Raw genomic sequence first — 18,175 nt, forward strand, 5'->3', positions numbered from 1 at the left:
GATCAACGGCCGGAGGGATGCCACTTGGAAACATGTGGAAGCGAGCACCTGATGCAGAGATACCTCTAATCGTCGCACCGCCATTAAAATAACGGATGTATTTTCGATTCATTGGAAACAGTGAATGGTATACAAAAGAAGGAAAACGTTTGGACTTCGCAGAAGGGAAACGTGCGGACTTTGCAATAAATGAAGTAATGGGGAAGACTAATGCATCTTCCCGAAACGCATCTTCACAATATTTCTACAAGATTATTATTCGGCGAGGAATGTAAAGTTAAGTGATGAGTTTTATCATTAATACTTTGATGTTCAAGGCAAGATTTCGGCAGGAGACGGGGAAATATAAAGGCCAACATGAGAAAGAAATGTCTATTCATTAAATAGAGGGTAAATCTGTACAAAAAGATAACTCCCTAAGCCTTTTCTTCATTGTTGCCGGAGGGACCCTGGTCGGGAGGACTTTTCTCAGGATTATGAGAAGAGCCTTCCTCAAGAATGGCATCGGCTGAGTCCTCTACAGCAGCAACTTGAGACTCGGCTTGTGATTTCTCCTCTGGAAGTGCCGGCTCGTCAGCTAGGTATGCCTCATATTGAGGGTCAGCTGGAAAAGGATCATCTTCTTCCTGAGCCTAGTCCGGGAGATCCATACCAACTTTCCCGAAGACCTCTTTGTGGCACACCTCACGAAAAGGAGCAGTGTTGAAGGCAGGGATTGATCCGAGGATTCGCTCCCAAACGTCGTTTTGCCCCAGGCGATAAGCTTGAAGGTTGTAGATACCTAGCAGCTCGGAGAAAGGTACGCTGTTCAGGTATTTCTGAACACACTCCTTCCGAAGCTCTGGCTTTATATGCTCGGGCTTGCTAGGGATCGCCAACTTCAGATGTTCTTCGAGCTCCCTACATTTGAATTCAAGCTTGTCACCAAACAACGTGGCAACTGCTTTTTGCTTCCTGGCCTCGCGCTCGGCAGCAGAGGCACGAATCTTCGACGCTTCGAGGGCCTCCTTGAGGGAGATCACTTCTTCCTCATGCTTTTTCTGCAACTCCACGGCAGCTGCAGTCAGCTGGTCTATTTCAGAATTGGCTTTCGCCAAATTCTCTTCACAGGTTTGCAGCAAGGAGCTGGTGCGACCAACCCGGCTCAATGCTTCCATGTGTTGATAAAAGCTCAACACAGCATTCCTGAGAAGGCGGAAAATATCAGAAGAAGTCATAAGGAATTATGAAAAAATAACTAAGCAAGAAGACCGATACCTTGTAGATTGACTAACAAGGGAGGTGTCATCCAGGGCTTCAAATTCCTGGCGATCAGAAGGAGCAAGACTGAGGGAGCTCCATTCTGCAGCTTTCTCGGGATCCCGAGTAACCCTGTCGGTCAGCTTCGGGGGTCCACCTGGGGGTGAAGACCTCCTCACCATCCGTTGAAGCTTTGGATTTTTTATTGGAGGGAGCATCAATTGTGTCATGCCTCCTCTTGGTTCGGGCGGAGGAAGAGACATTAGACCTCTCCACCATCGGTTTCTTCCCTTTACCCGAAGCATCAGCTACAGGCCTGATATTCCTGATAGCCCTAGGAGAGGGAAGAGAAGCCTCTTGATCTACGGTCAAGACTCTGGGCGATCGTTGCTCGGCTGTCACAACGGCCCTGGCGGCCTTCACCCGCAGGCTTTCAGGGTTTATTCTTGGAGGCACTGCAAAGAAGAAGGACAAGAAAGTCAGAATTCAAAACATATCACTTCAGTCAAATTAAAGGATGGTGGTTAGAAGCTCACAATGAGCCAAGCCCCAGTACTGAAGGATGGAGTTATACTCCACTTCAAATCCATGTATCTCTTGATACCACGGAATGGACTTGATCTTCCTGATGGCCGCCTCGTCTTCTCTGGATAAGGGAAGGCCTCGGTTATTCTCGGAAGAAGAAGTACACCTCCTCCAGGTGGTTGGGAAGTTAAGATCTGATGGAGGCGCTCGACAGAAAAAGTATTGTTCGCGCCATCTTTTGTGGTTAGAAGGGCAAGTTCCTTTGACAAGGATGCTGCCCCTCCAATCAAGTTCAGCCTTATTGCTTTTGGATGGAAAAACCCATCCGGGAGGATGGGAGATAGAAAGAACATGAAAATGTACAAAGAGAGAAAGAGATGGCGTAATGCAAAGCTCAAAACACTAACCCAAGAAGCCGACGATGAGACGCCAGCTATTGGGGAGGAGCATTCCGGGACAAATGTTCTAATGATTCAGAACTGCGGAGAACAAAGGATTAAAAAAGGGAAAGCGAACCCCGCTTTCTAGTGCATCTATATACAGAGAAAATTCACCTGAAAGGGATGAATCAACCCTCTCATCAGGGTGGGGAGCCCTAACCTGATATGAGGAAGGAAGATCAAAATCTTGGACAGCTGAAAGAAGGGTTTCCTCATCGTAAATGGAGGGAACAGAGCCAGGACCACCATTGGACCCGGAAGTTTGAGGCTGCCTAGAAGACTCGACAATCTTGGAAGATCCAGACTTGAGAAGGACAGGAGAAGTTTCGGTTTTTCTTTCAAAACCTTTTTGAGAAACTTCAGCGAACTCACGCCAGAGGACAGTTAGGGTTTTGTTGTCACTATCCGACTGTTCGGGAGCAGGAGAAGCAAAAGCATCACTCTTATTACCAACACTGGGTACTAGAGAAGCCCTATCGTCCGCCATTACTTGTTTCAGTAAACTACAAAAAGAAAAAGACCAAGAAACTTACCGATTCAAGTGAGGCGGAAGCTTGAGAGCGAGGAAGGCGCGAAGCGCACAACAAAGGTTCAAATTCCAGACAAGAAGAATGAAACCTACGAAGACAACGAACCGCTTTTAAAACTCCCGCACGAGTGTTCGGGAATCTGAACGATCGAGATTGATTCAAAATCAGCGATCAAGATTGAAAGACGTTTTGAAAGTTTGAACTCACGAATCCGAAATAGGCGTTCGGAAACCGTCGCTTGGATGACGTGAGCCACAACAGATCAACTGCAAGGAGATATGTGGCCTTACACTCACAACGCTCGAGGAAAAGTGACCACCGCATTAAATGTGATATGACATTTAATGAAGCACGCAGAGATTATCACCTGACGACGAACCCAGTTAAAAACCAAGCCCTCGGGATCGACCGAACGCTTGGTCAGGGGGCTCGTGATATGGAGAGATTATGATCAGACCGGGTTCATACCTGGTCCGACCCTCGACCCCGGTCGAGACGGAGAGATCCGACTCGCTCCCGAGCGAACCGGATCCGGAAGATGGCTTCTTTGAAGAAGAAAGCTTATTCGGTCGCAAGCGTGCCCTAATCCTACTTATGGATTAGGGTAATCATCCTAATGATGGCAGACTCGAATTGACGGCTGCGGATAATCATTATCGAAGGGATAATCATCGCATAACCTAAAGGTTATCTCAAGAGTCCTCTACTAGCCCAAACTAGTAGAAGTCTATTGCTCAACGGATCTAACTGATAAGATCCAACGACTACCCGAGGAAGGCTCAAGTGCATCCAACGAAGGAGATTCGAAGGTACACTCTATATAAACCTCACTACCATACAAGGTGGGGGGATGGAAAAGAATACTATCTGAGACTTAGGTTCAGATACACACAGATAGACCTAAACTATCAGCGATCTGCTATCTAAATCACCTTTCCCAGTTCTTCATTCCTTAGCTCTGCACTTCTAGCAGAGCCGTTTGTGATTAAGTTCATCAACTGACTTAGCCTTCGGAGGTGGACTCCCGACCCCAGCGGTCGGGACACATCTGACGCTTTCATTTTGCAGGACATCACGAGGAGATCTAAGGGCTGAGCAGATTTTGGACGCATCAGTTACTCATGATAACATTGGCGTATGTTTGAGTGTTTTACACTTGAATGTGACATGGTATTGGATGTGGTCAAGTTTGAAAGGATGGATTTGCGATAACATGCATATGTTTGAGTGTTCTACACTTGAATGAAACATGGTGTAGGTAATATTCCATATAACTTTCAATTCCATAATTGATGGGGAAAGATCCTTACCTGGATTCGCTTTCCTAAATATAGAATATCTGCAACGGAAGTAATTTGGATTCCACGTTCTCGTTCCTCCACCAAACTTCATCGGGGTGATTCCACAATCACTAGGAAAGGGAATAAATTCCACAACCCAAATGCCGTAGAAGTACGGTATGGAGATCTAAAGCAAGGAACTCCTTTCCTACGTTTCTAGGAGAGAAGGAGAGAGACAACCGCCTCTTTTTTCTTCTGGAAAAACTCACGCACGAATAATGTAATCACCCAAGTGATACGGTGGTTACAAATATATAACCCTAGATTTTGTAACTGCATAAAAGTGATTTTCCAGATCTGTCCTTGGGCATATAATTTATTAATAAATCCCAACATCTCCCACTTGCACAAGGGCAAGTGTTAATCTCTTTGTCATAGTGTGTCCTAGACACACATGTATATCTCAGATATACACATTCGATCTCTCTGCTATGTATCCTAGATACATAGACCTCTTGTGTCCCAGACACTAACATCCACAAGTCATATCAGGCAAATGGGTTGTGCGACCGGTGATATACCTGCACGCGTGAGCCCCAAACTAGAAACCTTCCCAGAAGGCCAAAATGGCACATCACTCAAAGAAACACATCAAATAAGCATTAGTATACCACAGTGTCCTAGGTTTATTCAAACTCACAAGACTAAAGGTATCTCGATCCCTCTGAGAGATCACCTTCTCGTCATTAAAATGTTCACTACTGTATTATATACAGTTGGCGCTAGCAAACACTTTTAGGGTGCAGTTGAATTAAACATTTCCTTTCGCCCCAGACCATCACTACACTTAGGATTGACTCCTTTCCCGGTAATGCCCCTTTAGGTCGAATCAATTATGACCATAGGTAACACCCTAAAGTAGCCACATCAACTTTTCATTTCATGATGTCGTCGAAAGTCACTAAGAACACTGATGGACCATAAGGTTTAGGACTCACACAATGAAAGGAGCAGGGATCCATCCCCTCATTCCCAATTATTACTAAGCACATATAGTATGATATATGTGCTATGGTGGAGCATTCTATTTACAATAGAATGTATGTCCATCTCAACACCATATAGGTCTTAGTCTAGTCGCAACCTCTTGCACCTAACTCAAGTTTCTTTATTGTCGCCACCCTAGCGCCACATAAAGTACTCGCACTAGCTCCTATAGGCAACATGTATAGTGGGAACATTCATGTCAATTCTCTTCACAATAGAGAAACTCATCTTGATTCCAAATCAAGGTGACATCATGATTATGAACTGACCTACACAAAGTCATTCACAATCCGTCTCATCTCTGCTCGCCTCCAAGGTGCCAAAGGCGAATGCTCGTGTAAGTGAGCCATTCTCTTGGCTATTGACATATCTTGTTTTATGCTAGAAGAACACAATCACACAGAAAGTGAATAAATAAATGCTGGAATGAACTCATATTACTCCATAATAAGAAAGTTTCAGTACAAAAGTAAGTCATAATCTATGTAAGCCCAATGATTTTACATGAGAAATAAAAACATCCTTGGCTATTGGTTTGGTAAGAGGGTCAGCTACCATTTGACTAGTAGATATGTGCTTAAGTACAACTTTCTTCCTTGATATAATGTCTCTAACAAAATGATATCTCAACTATATATGTTTGATCTTCCCATGATACTTGGGGTCCTTGACATAGCTAAGACTACCGTACTATCACAATAGACAAGGGCATCCTCTTTAGATGTCAACACTAATCCACTATGTCGTAGGAATCTCCTCAACCAAGTAGCCTCTTGAACCGCAGCTGAGCATGCCACGTACTCTGCTTCCATGGTCAAGAGGGATATACAAGTTGCTTCTTGCTACACCATGAAATGGCCCCGCCATTCAACAAGAAAGCATATCCAGAGGTTGATTTGAGCTTATCAATATCTCCAGCCTAGTCTCACTATAGCCAACTAATCGTAAATCTGATCCTTGGTAACACAGCATGTAGTTACTCGTTCCTCTGAGATATCTCAATATCCTCTTGACTGCTTTCCAATGCTCTATGCCTGGGTTTGATTGGTACCGACTAACCAAACTCACTGCATAACAAATATCCGGCCTAGTACACATCATAGCGTAAATGAGGCTACCCACTGCACTGGAATATGAAACTATTTTCATCTTGGTTTTCTCCTCTGGAGTCTTAGGACTCATTTCAAGGCTCAAATGCAAACCCTTCTCCACTGGAGTATCAATTGGTTTGCAGTTATGCATCTGGTATCTAGTTAAGATATTGTCAATATAGGTCTCTGGAGATATACCTAGTAATCTCTTTTGCTTATTTATGACAATCTTAACACCAAGCACATAGCTTGCTTCACCCATGTCCTTCATATAAAATACGGAGGACAACCATTTTCTTAATGGTTTCCAATAGCTCCTTGCTATTGCTAGCCATGAGTATGTCATCTACGTACAGTGTCAGAATGACATAATTACTATTAGATCTCTTGTTGTAAACACAGTGGTCTTCCTCAAGCATAGAAAACCCATTTTCCATCATAGCTTGGTTGAAGCGCACATTCCACAGTCTAGATGCTTGTTTTAAGCCAAATATAGACTTCTTAAGCTTGCACACTTTGCGCTCAAGTCCATTAGCTTCAAAGCCTTGAGGTTGATCCATATAGATCTCTTCCTCAAGTTCTCCATTGAGAAAAGCAGTTTTTACATCCATTTGATAAAGCTCCAAGTCCAACTGAGCAACAATGGTTAGTATGAGGCGGATGGAGGCAAACCTAACCACAAGGGAAAAAGTTTCCTCATAATCAATGCCCTCTCGCTGGGTGTAGCCCTTAGCCACTAAACGAGCTTTGAATCTCTCAATAGATCCATCCGCCTTTCTCTTGATCTTGAGAACCCACTTGTTCCCAATTGCCTTTCGGCCCGGTGTGGTAAGTCAACCAAGTCCCAGACATGATTAATTTTTATTGACTCCAACTCTTCCTCTATCGCTTTCAACCATTCCTTTGAGCTTGTCCCCACAAGAGCTTCCTGCACGCTCTTCGATTCATCTCATTAACTGGAGTTATCTCATAGTCGATCTCTTCAGGAGTTACCATGTAGCTTTATCTTCTATGTCAAAAAATTGACGAGGAACTAGCCCGCACTCACTACGGTACAAGTGTATGTTAAATTGCTCACCCTCTGAGGTAGTTATCAAAGGTAGCTATCACATCTGCACTCCCACTCCCACTAGGATCTTTTGGATGAACCCCAAGTTCATTATCCAGAGTCTGAATCCCTAGAGTGACAAGATCACTATCTTGTATCTCAAAGAATTCTGATAATTCTTTGTTAACTCCTAAAAGAGATGGAAAATCATTCTCCAAGAATGTTGCATCCTTAGACTCAAGTTTCGTTCTCCTCTCATTCTTATCTAGACCAATGAAGACATGTCCCCTTGAGAGTTCAGAATATCTTACAAAGATACATTTTCTTCCTCTGGGTCCAAGCTTCCCATATTGGTGAGATGTAGAGTGAATATATGCTGCACATCCCCATGCGTGCAAGTAACTCAAATCTGGCTTCCTTCTGGTTCACAACTCATATGGTGTGGAAGGAACCGATTTGGTTGGAACTCGGTTGAGGATATAGGCCGCAGTCAGCAAAGCATTTCCCCAATAAGAGATGTGTAGGTTTGCCTGCACCATTATGGATCTCACCATGTCTAGCAAGGTTCTATTCCTCCTCTCAGCAACCCCATTTTGCTGTGGAGTCCCTGGAATAGTAAGTTGCCTAGATATCCCCTTTACATCACACAACTCTTTGAACATATCAGAGAGATACGCTCTACTTCTATCCGTTCTAAGAGTTTTAATCATTTTATCTAACTGATTTTCAACTAAGCTCATGAATTTCTTATACATTCTAGAGCTTCTGACTTATGAGAAATTAGATAAATATGACCATACCGTGTATAGTCATTTATGAATGTGATGAAATAAGCCTGTCCTTTTATAGTATGCACGTTCATGGGTCCACACACATCTGAATGGATAACTTCTAGAGGAAGAGAGGCTCTTAAAGCCTTTTTGAATGGTTTCTAATTGCTTTTCTTGCTAAACATGACTCGCAGGTTGGCAAATCGGATAGTGAACCTTGGCCTAAGAGACCTTCTATTGCCAACCTATTCATCCTATTTATGCCAATATGTTATAGTCTAGCATGCCACTTATTAAAATGAATACACAGAGTATTTTGGCAAACAAAAGCATGCCTAGAATTAAATGAATAATCAATTGTATCCAATACAATGAAACCATTCTGAAGAAAACCATAACCATAAACTGTATCACCTGGATACAAAACCAAAGAATTGTTTCCAAATATAACTCTAAAAGACTAAAACCATGTCTCATAAACCACTCTTGTTTCTGTTCCCACTTTGATTACTTTGCCTGGATCGCTGAGGTTGAGCTTTCTCTCTCTTGCGCTTAGAGCCTGCACCCCTACTAGTGCTAGCTTCAGCAGCAAGTACTTCAGTTTGAGGGGCATCGGCCAACATCCGATCCTCCTCCAGCTCAAGGTGCTTGGCAGCTTGATCAAATGTCTTGATATCATCAGCATGAGTCAAGAAGATCTTCATATGCTCCCAAGTCTTCGGTAGTGACCTGATGACTGCAGAGACTTGCTCCTCATCAGTCTTTTGGCACACACATGCGCTCAACTCACTAATCATGTTAGACATGATGGTTATATGCTGCCTTATGGTGTGACCTTGGCACATCTTATAACTGTCAAAAGTGAGTCCGAGCTGGCGGCCTCTTGTGGTGGAAGTCCCTCCATACTGGAACTTCACAGCCTCCCACAAGGACTTTGCAGTCCTATGCTTTTCAAACTGAAGCATCAGGTCATCCCTCATGGAGCTTAGGATAGTAATCCTAGCTACCCGGTCTTTCCTCTTCCAGGCATTGTATAACTCAAGGTCCCTGTGATGCTATGCAGTGGTACATTCCTCAGGTGGGGACATGGTTTGGTTTATGGTTTCCAGCATATCCTGCTCTTCCAGGAGATATTGCACCTTTCGGTGCCAGATGTCATAATTTCTCTCGTTCAGTTTATCTCCTTTCATGAGGTTAGCAACTATGCTCTTTGTAGCAGCCATTATACTAGAGACAATATATACAAGGATGAGTTCAACTATTCTAGCATAAAACACAACAGAAGCAACAACAAATCACACTAGCATAGTCAACCTATGGAATAAGCATTTAAACCAAAAGAGATGCTAAAAAACATTCAATCAAATTCTCATGCAAACCCACATAGATTTATACACTAGTTTCATTCTGTGCAAGAAACATAATTAATAGACCCATAATTAAAACAGTTTTAATAAAATAAAACATGCAATCATGTTAATGCTATGAGGTGGTTCATACAGAACACTTTTACCTCATTAGCTCCCACTAGGCCCCATTAGGCGCTCAATGCCCAAACATCACACAAATTGTCAAACCATTGGTGTCCAGTAAGTTAGAAACACATTCAGAACTAGACATAACTCTCAGATGGATTCTGAGACAGATCGCCGTCTAACAATTCGTCTGAGACGGATCATCGTCTGGGAGTCCGTCAGCCCAGACGAACTGCCGTCTCACCAGACGGACTTTCCGTCTGGTCCACTGTGATCAGACGGACTCTAAGACGGATCGCTGTCTAACAATCCGTCTGAGACCAATTCTGAGAAGGCTCGTCGTCTGGTCCTCAATAACCAAATAAACGTTTTTTTCCCTCTAAACGAATTTCAGTTCCACAGAACGGAAAAAAACGATTTTCTCCCAAAAATTCATCCAAAAATATGCATGAAAAAAATCCAATAAACATTGAACAAAAACATTCATCATGGATCATCAATGCATGTAATTTTTTTATTTTTGGTTACACTAAATGGGGTCAATGACCCAAGAAGAGCATTAAAAACGACAAAAATTACGATCCGCCATAAGAATATCCTCTAAAGCTGAGGGAGCATTTTGAATGAACATCGAAGAACACTCAGGACTAAGTGTCATTTTAGACATCCAATTGGCGGCCTTATTTGCGTCACGTCCCACGTGACAACACCTAATGCAATTCACACCATCAAGCACCAAGCCAATCTCATCTATTAGCCTGTCAAATCTTCCCCGATTTACGCATCAAAGTCCAAAAGATTCACAGCCTTCAAAGAGTCCGACTCCAAATGAAGAGGCATGAAACTCATTTCCTTAGCCACACACAAGCCAACCCAAATAGCTCTCAACTCCAACTCAAGAACACTCCCAGAGGGTACCTGTCTAGCAAACCCTCCCATGAATTGACCTTGTGAATTACGGAAAACACCTCCCACCATTCCGTTGCATGCCCTCTTACTCACAGCAACATCGACATTTTATTTTATCCACTCAGCTGGTGGTGGACGCCACCTCCCTTTCACAACAACACCTTTGATCCTTATAGTCCGAGAGCATGTGTCTCAAGCCTCCATCATAGATGCCCCATAATCTAAAGCTAACTTTCGCCCATTAACCGGCCTAATAAAGTCATGCTCATGCAAGTCTTTGTTCCTCCAAAACCAGAGCAAGGACACTGTGCAAGCAAAAAGACGATCCCAACCATCTTTAGCTCGTGCCAACGCACCAACAAGATTGATAGTAATCCATTCCTCAAAATTAACACAGAAAAAAACCCCCCTTTGTGCCTCCGATAACATCTCCCACCACACAGCTTTGGCAAAACCACAATCCCTTAAAACATGAAGAGTATCTTCAACACCAACCATGCAAAAACTACACCTGTCATGTGAAGAAAGATGCAAGTATTTTAACCGAGTTTTAGTAAGGAGCCTACTATGAATCACTAACCAGAGGAAATAGGAAATCCCCATAGGCACTTGAAGCGTCCATACAACTTCCCATAGTCGATCATCTCCCACACTTCTCACCACTTGCCATCTCCCACTAGGATATCATAAGCTGACCGAAGAGTAAAAATGCCATCCTCTGTTGGCTTCCAAGCAACCACATCACAACCTCCAATCACCGAAGGAGGAAGAGTAGCAGAAACCTTCTCCATTGATTGAGCATCAAGATAATTATCAAGAATCTCCCTCCTCCATTCACCCTTCGAATTGACAAACTTCGCCACTACCTCCCATTTCAAATTATTAGGGACCTGTTGAACTGTAGCCTCCTCAAGATTGCATCCCATCCCCAACCAATCATCAAGCCACAAATAGATAGAGGTGCCATCACCCAAAGTATAACTGCAATTTGAAACAACCAACGGGGCCACTTTACAAACTGCTCTCCACAAAGGGGAATCTAGGGCCGAAACTGTAAAAACTCCCTTCCTTTTAGAGGATCCATACTTAGCTTTAAGAACAGATGCCCAAAGCGAGTTTTGTTTTAAAAAACCCCAAGCCACCTTCATCATGAAAGCATCATTTACTAGAGCCAGCTTTCTAAATCCTAGTCCACCCTTCATCTTGGGTTGGCTAACCACATCCCAACTAACCAAATAAGGGAGAAATCAAAGGATCCTCCCACTCGGATCCGAACAAAAAATAAGGGTTTCTTAAAACCCTATCAATTCTCCCATGGGTTTCCTATTAAACCTTGGATTTTCCACAGGTTACTATAAACCCTTGATCCATTGGATCCATACAATGAAAATAAACAATGGGGAGGAACCAAGAATCGTGGGAACCATGGCTCTGATGCCAATGTAGGTAATATTCCATATAATTTTCAATTCCATAATTGATGGGGAAAGATCCTTACCTGGATTCGCTTTCCTAAATATAGAATATCTGCAGCGGAAGTAATTTGGATTCCACGTTCTTGTTCCTCCACCAAAGCTTCACCGGGGTGATTCCACAATCACTAGGAAAGAGAATAAATTCTACAACCCAAATGCCGTGGAAGGATGTTATGGAGATCTAAAGCAAAGAACTCCTTTCCTGCGTTTCTAGGAGAGAAGGAGAGAGAGAGAGATGGGAGCCGCCTCTTTTTTCTTCTGGAAAAACTCACGCACGAATAATGTAATCACCCAAGTGATACGGTGGTTACAAATATATAACCCTATATTTTGTAACCGCCTAAAAGTGATTTTTCAGATTTGCCCTTGGGCATATAACTTATTAATAAAATAACTAATAAATCCCAACACATGGTATTGGATGTGGCCTAGTTTGAAAGGATGAATTTCTCTTGTGCATTTCATAGTTGATTATCTGAGGTTGTGTGATCTAACCTAATAAGTTCATATACAGTCCAAGATAGCAGGATCACACCTAATAGTAAATTCAGAACTCAAAGTAGGCTGGATGCTGCTGATTAGAGAAGGCCAAAACAAATAAATTTATTCTGGATAAGGGGTATAGCAGGTCTGGGCATGTCCAAAAGAGGCCGTTAGAGGTTCCTGAAAGGAAGAGTGATCAGATGCGAGTAGATAGAGCTAAAAGAGGTAGGGGTAGGCTTAAATTGGCTGTTAAAGAAGTTGTAAGAAAGGATATGCATGTGCTAGGACTACACACCCATATTTGTGTTGATACAACTGTCTGAAAGGCTAGGATCTGTGCAGCTGATCCCATAAAAGAGATGTTCCTAGAATGCTACCTTGACTGGGTCTCCTAGTTATCTTTGTATATCAATAAATTTATTGTTGTTACTTCTCTTGTCTCATGGTTGTTGTAGGCTTATTGAGGGTTTGCTTTGACTGCAGTGAATCGGTATTCAGGTTTTGTTATACTAAAATGATTAGCAATTGGTTTCCTTAGAGTATGCATAGGAACATCAGTAACTAAATTGAAACAAATTGAATATACTCAAACCTGCATGTGAAAAGTAGTGAAACTATGATAGAAGAAAAGGGTATTACTTGAATAATCTTACTGCAAGCCTAGGTTAGTATCTCACTAATCACCTAGGCATCTTGCCATGAACGTATCTCACTACAATTCCTTCTCCCACAAAATAATGGTAGTGCTTACAGATAACTCCTTTTATAGAGAGGGTTGAAGGGGTTCTGGGTCCTCATAGGAATTCCCTCCTATAATTAATGGCATGTACGTTTCAAAGGTCTGACATCAAGGCACGTAATATTAATTTTCAAGGTCTTTCATAGCAAACAATGAAAACAACCTATTGGCGTCCCTGCCATCTCATATGACAAGATACAATTAACTAGTTAAATTCTTAAGGGTCACTTATATCATTTATACCTCATACATGGGTTTCCAAATATGCCCCTTACAATAGAAAACACAAAATGCTACGAGCACATGCCCTTACACTCCATATTAACCCATTAGACTATGCTTTGGGCCTGATGTGGTGTGAATATTTGTGCTGGAAACTCCCTTGATTAGCATCATGTCTCCCTCAATAGCTTCAGCCTGAGTCAAAAGTGCTGGGTATACTTGGTAAAATAAAGTAGAAGTTGTAATACTTGAGGCTTGCCTATATTTTCTAAGACCTATAACAGCTGGACCATAACATGTTCTGATGTTTGCGCCTTATTCTTCATATACATTTTAAATGTATATTAAAGATTCTTGATGTTGATGCAATCAATTTGTTCTGCTGTTGTTGAGTCTGCCAAGTCATATTGCTTGATGCTGATTTGAAATAATTGGTGTGAAATGTTTGTTTAGATGGTCCCATAGCTTGAATTTCCTCCTTGAAAGTAGAATAAAAAAAATCTAGTGTGATCAGCAATGTGAAGAGTAGACTGGTTGGTTGTTCAGTTTGTTGGCATCTCAAAAGCATTACTGTACATAAATATTCTATATAGAAGAACCAAATCCATTTAAAATGAACAAGAAAATGAATGCTAGAGGTATGATAAAGTCATTATGGAGAAAAGTATAAATAACTGAATAGGGTAAAAATTCATTACATGTTGGAGCTTAAGAACCTTAACAGTCCTGGAACCCACTACTTCTTTTATTGTTGCAATGAGTTTGTTGATGCATGCTCAACTCCTGCTTTTGTTTCAAGATATTATTTCTTTTAATTGCAGGACATCAGCAGAGGAGATAAAAGTCACTTAGATTAATCACTGCCATTAAGACTCCTGATGGCAGATTTGACCTTGAGGCTTATGATGCCTTGATGCATATGCAGATTTTAGGTGGTGCTGATGGTGTCATATATAGTGAGTGGCACAACAGGTGAAGGGCAATTCATGAGTTGGGATATTGAACACATCATGCTAATTGGTCACAACAGTTAATTGTTTTGGTGGATTGATCAAGGTGATTGGAAACACCGGAAGCAACTCAACAAGAGAAGCAATGATGATGAGTGTCATGATGCAAGGTGGGGTCATGGGGCCACTGGAGTGATATCTGTTGTCAGCAATTTGGTTCCAAAATTGATGGGCAAGAACCCTTTGTTGAATTCAAAGCTCACGCCTTCGATTAAGTGGTTGTTTTGTGAGCCTAACCCCATTGGCCTGAACACAGCTCTAGCCCAGCTTGGTGTGGCCAGGCCTGTGTTTCGCCTGCCTTATTTACCTCTTCCCAGAGCAAAAAGGGTGGAATTTGTGAATATAGTGAAGGAACTTGGTCGTGAAAATTTTGTTGGAGATAGAGATGTACAAGTTCTCAACGACAATGATTTTGTCCTGGTCCATCGGTATTAAGTGGTCCTGTTAATCTTGGTCAGATGACCTTCCCAGTGTTTACATGGCTATTTGTTAAATCCTGGAATGTCCTCCGGTGAGTTCCAACAGTGACATTGCACTATCATTCTCCTTTTTTAGCATGGGAACTAATTGTGTGATCAGAAATGTAGGTTCCAGTTCTGGGAGGAATTTGTGCTGGTTCATTAGAATGTTTCTTCTACTATGGGGATCTCAAATGAGAGTTATGCTGTCTGGTTTTGGTTATCTCAATTTTTGTTGCTTCCTTAAGTAAATTATGTTGTGGATTCAACCATTAGTGCTGAAGTATATCTCCGCTGACTTTCGAAGTCTTATGTTATGACATGTGCCACTAGCAAAATGTAACACAGACGACTCCAAATCGGAATTACGAGACCACCTCATCTCTACTTTCTAGTTTCAACGTCTCTTTAGATTTTTTCATTGTCACCACTTCTCGTGCAACGAAATTTATGGGATATTACATTGCTTTCTTATGTTCTTTCAATGAGAGAGAGAGAGAGAGTAGCTATCCTGGCTAGAAGTATATGCGTCTGAAGAGCAAGCTATATAGATGTGGGGAAAGCTCATTCACAAGATCTCACATATTTGAGCAGACTCCGGTCAGAGCCAAAACTGTATGATAAAAGAAAGTGATCCTTTCATCATCCAACTGAAAATTTCATCAAGTAGATCGAAAACTCGAAGATGGTTTCTTTCTTATTCAGTTCGTGCTAGAAAAAGGTGATGGCCAAAACAACCTGAGCCCTTGTCATCTCCTTGAGCACTAGTGACCCATTGCAAACAGTAAGAACATTGAAATCATTTCTTGAGGAACTAGCAATATTTGAAATCAACTCCGAGTTGTTGCTTCCCTTCCAGCTAACTGTGATGTGTGCCTGAAGGCCTGTGTATGCACAGGCAGATAAAGAGAAATTCAGGAAAATTGAAGGCATAAAGAGAAGAGGATTTTCTAGAGAGTGAAATGAATTGAAAGTTTGTTAACTTAGCAAAATGTATGGAGCCAACAAGATTACCTCTGTGAACCAACGGATAGAACTCCACAAATCTAAGGGGATCAATCTTGGAACATCAATTCTGAACAATTGAGCATAGTTGATTTTAGTTGGAGTCCTCTCCATGGCTATGGGCAAACCAAAATATTGAATCATCCTTCATCCCCAATTATTTTGCTGATGTACAGAGCCAACATCTGCTTCACTAGATCATCCAGTTAATTAAAACGGCTAGTTATAATACATAATAATGAGCAAAACAGGGGCAAGTGAGATCACTCAGCTTATTTAATGAAATCCATTTGAGTATAAATCATCATCCATAGTGTGATGGATTATACTAAAACAAGTTTCATACTTAGATAGGGTCTTTTGAAATCTCTTCCATTTTTCCTTTGTAGAACCCCAGAAATTTTGACCTACTCTGTTTGGAGAATTCTGAGAATTAGTTCAAAGGACAATGTTGAAGTCTAGTAAACAGACGTTTATTCAACAGAAAACACCACAACTTTTTGGCTTGATTTCTCTTCTTCAACTAAATCGGCCTCATGAATGGTCTGGTTTTGAAAATATGATTCAAAATTCAAAATACTGTATCACACAATAAAAACTAGACAGAAAGACAAGAAAACTTGAAACTAATAGTAAATTTTGCTGGAAGATTAGATGAATCACTGTAACAGTATTCATTTCAATTATGTTCAAACAAATGCATACATGCTGAAGAAATCTCACGTACTGAGAATAAGCTTGATTAAAAAAAATAAAATTATGTGACCATATTTCATAGACTCCCAAAAGAAAATTAACAACCAACTCAAATTTGGAGAAGTACCAACCTCATTTAATAACTCTTCGTTCTCAGGTTGGTAGGTTCCCTCTCATAGAAGATTTCTGTATTTCGCACAACACCGTATTCACCAGTTTCTATCTCAATAAGTTGATCAAATCAGGAAACATGCTGCTTAGTCAAGAAGAACCACTGGTAATTTGCATTGGCACCTATAAAACTACACTAATAAAACAAATTGTATGTCAGCTGCCCCAACCTTTCCATTACTGATTTTTGTTCCTTGCAGCGATCAGCACCAAGAAGTATGCAAATTGTGTCACTTTGTTTCTTCCCTGTACAATTCAGATGTCATGGAATTTTCATTGAAGCATCTCCAATTTTGTAAATCAGAACCAAGAAAAGGAAAAAAACCTTGATAGGAAAGCTTGGAGCATGTCCATTGTATTCATGCAAACCAGAGAGTTATGATCATTTGCAGCTTCACCACCCTCAAAGCAGTTTGGAGATGTTGCATTTCAAATACTGCAGTAAAAATTCTTCTTATTTTTCCGTTTGAACTAAATGAACCAAGGTATTATCACAAAGAAACTCAGTAAAAGCACGAAGAGATAGGAAACTTGAGAACATGGAAAAAAAAAAACTGACTAGTAAAATATGCAAAATTAGAGGACATTACAAGCAGAGAATTAGACTCGGTACAGGTAGAGTAATAATAATTCAGCAAGTAAAATTGGCTGCTTTTGTGGTGATGACTGAAGAAAGTAAAATTGTTATTCACCCTTTTTACTGGCATCAATCAATCAATTCTATAAATGGGGAAATTGAAAAACACACAGTAGTTACATAAAAAAACAAAAGAATATCAGGCAAACATTGTCGAGACTGGATTTAGATAGAGAATTGAATCTAGGTAACTTGTATGAACCAAAGTCAATTAGTTTACCTTCAACTAATCTGTAATCTGCAAAGGGAGTCTTTGGGGAAGAAGGGCACTTTCACTAAAAGAGAGGTCAGCGAATTGTCCATCTTTGCGGACGTTCATGATCGGGTATATTCTTGCATCCTTTAATACGCAAATCCTCCAAGTTTTTCAAGTTGGAGAGAGATGATGTTTCCAAAGAGCAGCAATTCTGAATCCGCAAAGCATTCAGGCTTTTCAATCTTTCAACACCGTGAATCTCGGTTAGATTGTCGCAATTGATTAAAAAAAACTCTTGCAATGACTCCAATCCATCGAGGCTAGGAATTTCGGATAATATGTGACATGAATTAATCTCTATACACGACAACTCCTTTAAGTTTGATAGATCTGGCAGTTTCTCCAAGGAGTGGCAACCATGGAGTACCAAACTCTTCAGGCTTTTCAATTTGTCGAGTCCATAAATCTTGGCTACATTGTGGCATCTAAATATAACTAACCGTTGCAAGGACTCCAATCCTTCGAGGCCAGGAATTTTGGAAAATTTGCCACATGCAATATCTAAACTCGACAACTCCTTCAACTTTGATAGATCCGGTAGTTTTTCCAAGGAGTAACCAGCTAGGCTCAAACTCTTCAGGCTTTTCAATCTATCGAGACCATGAATCTTGACTAGATTGTCGCAAAATTCTATCTTCAAATCTTGCAAGGACTCTGAAGCGGCAAGTC

General features: G+C 41.2%; 1 long non-coding RNA gene and 1 pseudogene across 2 annotated transcripts in view; one reads left to right on the forward strand and one right to left on the reverse strand.

Moving 5' to 3' along the window:
• The window catches only part of LOC149023290 (4-hydroxy-tetrahydrodipicolinate synthase 2, chloroplastic-like), a 28,646-nt pseudogene extending 13,848 nt beyond the window's left edge, over positions 1-14,798 (forward strand). Inside the window, exon 5 of the transcript XR_016171514.1 lies at positions 14,095-14,798. The product of XR_016171514.1 is annotated as a 4-hydroxy-tetrahydrodipicolinate synthase 2, chloroplastic-like (transcript). The remainder of the gene's footprint in view (positions 1-14,094) is intronic.
• Positions 14,799-15,309: 511 nt separating this feature from the next.
• LOC149023291 (uncharacterized) lies at positions 15,310-17,049 on the reverse strand. Its single transcript, XR_016171515.1, has 4 exons — positions 16,939-17,049; positions 16,574-16,859; positions 15,756-15,931; positions 15,310-15,625 (listed from the first exon to the last, which is right to left on the reverse strand). It is a non-coding gene; the product is annotated as an uncharacterized LOC149023291 (long non-coding RNA).
• Between the last annotated feature and the right edge of the window lie 1,126 nt (positions 17,050-18,175).

The sequence above is a fragment of the Hakea prostrata genome, chromosome 2, assembly GCF_041222555.1.
Source record: "Hakea prostrata isolate BN-2017 chromosome 2, UWA_Hpros_2, whole genome shotgun sequence".
NCBI classification, from domain to species: Eukaryota; Viridiplantae; Streptophyta; class Magnoliopsida; order Proteales; family Proteaceae; genus Hakea; species Hakea prostrata.